Source organism: Triticum dicoccoides, chromosome 4A (genome assembly GCF_002162155.2).
Source record: "Triticum dicoccoides isolate Atlit2015 ecotype Zavitan chromosome 4A, WEW_v2.0, whole genome shotgun sequence".
Classification (NCBI taxonomy): domain Eukaryota; kingdom Viridiplantae; phylum Streptophyta; class Magnoliopsida; order Poales; family Poaceae; genus Triticum; species Triticum dicoccoides.
This window is the reverse complement of record NC_041386.1, coordinates 616739767-616745005: the sequence shown is the minus strand read 5'-3', so window position 1 is coordinate 616745005 and position 5239 is coordinate 616739767.

Genomic DNA, 5239 nt, shown 5'->3' with positions numbered 1-5239 from the left:
TTGGGGGGTTAATTTAGGTGTTTCATATATTGTGTTAGCTAGCTATAATTAATAGAGAGAAGTGTCCTCTCTTACGTCCGTGCTTGGTCGACGCTACGTACTATACATACGTATAGAGAGGACTAGACACGCTAGTTAGCTAGTAAGAAAACGAAGGAAACAGAAGATCGTCATGAACATATATGCATACAGAGAGAAGTGATATCGACCACCTCTCCTTCTCCGAGAGATTGGACGAACAACAAGTTCTCGTATATCTATCCGACACTACCGGCTACATATATAAAATAATTATCTCTTACAAATATAATCATACGGACTCATGGTCCACATAGTATTCTCCGTCTTCAGTGATCACTTGGTCAAGAAAGAATGCCGCCAATTCCTCTTGAATTGCTCGCATGCGAGCTGGTGCTAGAAGTTCATCCCGCTTCCGAAACATCTAATTTGAAGAAGGGGCTCAATACATATATATATATATATATAAATGAATGAAACTCAATACAAATGATGGTAATAAAATAAAATTGTGAATGTTGTTATTTACGTACTTCATATTGTTCGTCAGAGTACCCGCCCCGCTCACAGGTCGTGTGGCGGATGGACTCGCAGATGTAGTATCCACAAAAATCATTCCCTTGTTCCTGCCACAACCACTTTACAAGAAATAGAGGTCAATCAAACTGATAAGCAAGAATGCTAAATGGTATTGATGAAACTAGTGCTTGAATCACTAGGAGATGCGCGGAACATGCTACTATAGTACTTACTTTCGGGTGTCTAAATCCCAGCCCCTTCGGCAGTCCCGGAACTGTTTTGGTGAATTTTCTCCAAACCCTGCCGGACAAAGAAAACAATTACTTGATATCGGGAAATGAACAAAGTTGCTGATATGGTGGATAATGATCGATTTAACTTACTTCTTGAGGATTTCAGTCATGTCCGCATACTCCTGGGGATCTTTTCGTTTAGAGTCCAAGACGGTTACTACTCCCTGCTCAAGCCTAATCTCTAGGAGAATATAGTGGAAACTGCACACGCATGCATAACTCATCAATTACATTACTATAACCTGTACTAATATATAAGGGAAACTGAATATGCACAAGACAGTAACACTCACTCGAAGTTGTAAGGAAAGAGTATTATATCTTTGTTTTCATTTTTTTTGAATGATCGTAGCAAGTTGGCCTCGGTATCTGCGGCATGAAATTTAACCTGAGTTGCATCTATGAGATATGTGTTAATGAACCCAATATCACCGATTTGTCTTTTTTTCAATTCGGCGATCTTCATTCTGCATAATATAGTGAGGATAATTATAAATACATGCAATGAAAGAGATGAGCTATATAGAGAGACTTAATGATAGAAGTAGTAGTACTTACAGACAGTAGCAGGTGATCGTTGTTTTATCGAGGGCCAATTGATTGAAAAACTGATAGAACTCCTCAAATGGAATAGGCAACAGTTCAATTCCAACGAGGTCATGCTCCGGTTTAACTCTCGCATACAAAGTACTCCTCCCCTCAGACTCTCTGCAGATTTTCAAGTACCAATCATGTAATCTTCGCATCATCATTGTTAAAGATTTTTCATCTTTGATGAGAGGCTTCCCATACTCGTATCTGTGTATCTGCACCTCCATGGTATCATAATGTACATCGTCGGGCAGGTAATCGTCAACATTGCCATAACCGGGCACCATCCTCGGATCGACGATGTCGCTAGGCACCTTGAGGGGGGGGGGCACGATTGCTTCGCTTGTTCGCCGAGCTGGGCAATTTGTTTCCCAGCTGCTCGTCGTTCTTTCAGCCTTTGATCACTGACTGTACTTCCCGACCGCTCCGCTTCGGCCCATGTCTTTGCAATAATGCGCTCATACTTTTCCTTTCGGTGGAGACTTGGGTGGTTTTGCCAGGGCAGCCAGAGTGCGCTTCACTTTCACCGGATCTACCTTCTCCTCCGGAGGTGGATGTCTCTTTGCTTTCAACCCTTGAAACCAGTCATCCACTTCGGTTCGCGCGATCTTCGCGTTCTCCTCCGGGGTCCTCTCGTATGGTAACTTCTCCGGAGTCTTCAGAGAAGGACCGAATCTGTATGACTTCCCGCCTCTGGTTGTACTGCTAGACGCCGACCGAGCAGACGGAGAGGTTGTCTTCTTTACTTGCTTACGAGGCGGAGGAGAAGGACTACGACGCGCCAGAGCAGCTGGAGCGGCGGCAGGTCTCTTCCACCCTTGCTGACGAGGCGGAGAAGGAGGAGGTTGGCTGCTCGGGCGCGTCGGCGCAGGCGGAGAAGGAGGCGGAGTGCCGCCACGCGCCGGAGAAGGAGCCGGCCGAGGGCCCTGATCGTCACTCGCCGGAGGAGGAGGCGGTGGAGGAGGCGGAGTGCCCTGACTCACCGGAGGAGGAGGAGGCGGAGGCGTCCAGTTCGGAAGGTTGATGAGCTCCTTCCGCCATAGGCATGGAGTCTTCAAAGCAGACCCCAGCCGAGTCTCCCCTTCACCGGTAGGGTGGTCAAGCTGGAGGTCCTCAAATCCCTCCGTTATTTCATCCACCATCACCCTAGCATATCCTTCTGGAATCGGCTAGCAGTGAAAAGTTGCGCCGGGTTCAGTAGGATAAACAGAGCCAACAGCCGCCTTGACCTTCAAATTCATCCATTGCGTCATAAGGTGGCAATTTTGAGACTCCATGATAGCATCCACGGGATAGCTGGCAGGAGCCGTCAAGGCATGCTCCGGCTGAAGCAGCTCGGTGGAAGCCACGCTGCTTCTGCACTGAGATGGCGGGGTAGCTTCGGGGGAGGCTTCGGCAATACGTTTGCTGCGATTTGCTTCTCGTTCCTCTATCGCGTCTACCCTTTCTTGCAGCGCCTGCATTTGGGTCTGCTGCACTTTTTTCCTCCTCTCATGGGATTTGTAACCGCCTGCGTCCGGAAACCCAACCTTCCACGAAATGGAGCCTGGCATGCCTCGTGTCCGTCCAGGGTGCTCAGGATTCCCGAGGGCCATTGTGAGCTCGTCGTTCTCTCTGTCTGGAAAGAACATCCCTTCCTGCACTGCTTCGATATACTGCTTAAGCTTACTGATTGCTATGTCCATTTGATCGTTCATCCAAATGCACTTCCCTGTTACAGGGTCCAAGGTTCCGCCAGCCCCGAAGAACCAAGTCCGGCAACGGTCTGGCCAGTTAATTGTCTCTGGTTCGATCCCTTTATGAACCAGATCATTCTTAGTCTTGGACCACTTAGGCCGGGCTACGAGGTAGCCACCTGACCCCGTGCGACGGTGAAGCTTCTTCTTCGCAGCGTTTTGCTTGTTTGTTGCCGACATCTTCTTACTCTTTTCCGATGTCTTGTGGGCCACAAATGCGGGCCAGTGATCTCTGATCTTCTCATATCTGCCCTTGAATTCTGGTGTCTCATTATTTTCGACAAACTTATTCAGCTCTTTCTTCCACCTCCTGAATAGTTCTGCCATCCTCTTCAGAGCAAAAGACTTGATTAATTTCTCTTTAACTGGGTTCTCTGGACTATCCTCTGGCGGTAGGGTGAAATTTGACTTCAGCTCAATCCAAAGATCATTTTTCTGCATATCATTGACATAAGACACCTCAGGGTCTTCTGTAGCCGGCTTAAACCATTGCTGGATACTTATCGGGATCTTGTCCCTAACCAGAACCCCGCACTGAGCAACAAATGCGCTCTTTGTCCTGAGGGGTTCAATAGGTTGGCCGTCGGGCGCGATTGCTATGATCTCAAACTTTTCATCTGAGCTCAACTTTTTCTTCGGGCCTCATCTCTTTACCGAAGTTGTGCTCGATCCGGAGGGCTAGAAAAAAGAACAAAGACTTAATTAATATGTGTACATACCAAAACAATGAATGCATCAATCAGCTAGTCAGCATAGGCTTAACTAATATATATACCTGGCCGGACTCGGTTCGATCACCGGAGCCGTCATCACGGTCTCCTTCTTGCACCGGCATTGGGTCACTAGAGCCGTCCTCATGTTCTTCTTCTTGCATCGGCATAAGGTCACCGTAGCCAGCTTGTTCACCTTCTCCTTCCAGACCATCGGTTTCGTTGAGAAACAACGAGATGGCATCACTTCCTTCTGCGATTATGTCCCTCAACAACGCTTCTTTTGCTTCGTCTAGGGCGGTGTCCATAGTTTCTACAAATATTTACAACATGGCAATTATTATTCAAACATGACAGATGGATATATTAGTGCCAAACGTAGAACTAGCTACCTAATCATAGTAAGCTATCGGGAGGGGGTATATATCTACAACGACGACACTACATCTATGTCCCTCGACGACCCTCGTTCCTGATAAAAAAAAGAGGAAGAAGAAGAAAAAAAAGAGGAGAAGAAAGAATAGAGGAGAAGAACTCCTCTATTCTTTCTTCTCCTCTTTTTTTTTCTTCTTCCTCTTCTTTTTTTATCCTCTTCTTCCTCTCATGTTCGAGAGGATCGCCGAGGGGTCGGGAGGTTGCCTAGTGTCAAAGGATTCAACAAAACCATGTATTCATCATTAGGAGAAAGTAACATGTGCATGATGGTACGAAGCTCTTCAAAGTTGTTCAGGAACGGAGTCCCAGATAGGATAATTCACTTTTTGGTACAAAGTTCAGCAAGAGCCTTCCGAATATCGCTATTTGGAAGGCCTTTGCTGAATTCGTACCAAAAGGCGGATTATTCTATCCGGGACTCCATTCCAGAACAACTTTGCAGAACCTTGTACCAACATGCCCTGGTTACTTCCGGCTAATGATGAAGGCATGGATTTCTTCAATACTTTGACACTAGGAAACCTCTCTCGACCCCTCGAAACCTCGAACCCCCGATAAAAATTAAGAAGAAGAAGAAGAAGAAGAAAGAGGAGAAGAAGAAAGGAATAGCTAGAGGAGAAGAAGAATGACAAAGTCTTCTCCTCTATTCCTTCTTCTTCTCCTCTTTTTTTTCTTCTTCTTCCTCTTTTTTTCGTTTTCTTTTTTTCTCCTCTTCTTCCTCTTCTCTTCTTCTCCTTCTTCGGGTAAGCCCTAGTTTCCCGACCCTCGACCGCTCGACGACACTCTTGACATGCCCTCGTTCCCGATAAAAAAAGAAGAAGAAGAAAAAAGAAAGAGAAGAAAGAATAGAGGAGAAGAACTTCTTCTCCTCTATTCTTTCTTCTCCTCTTTTTATTCTTCTTCTTCCTCTTCTTTTTTTTCCTCTTCTTCCTCTCCT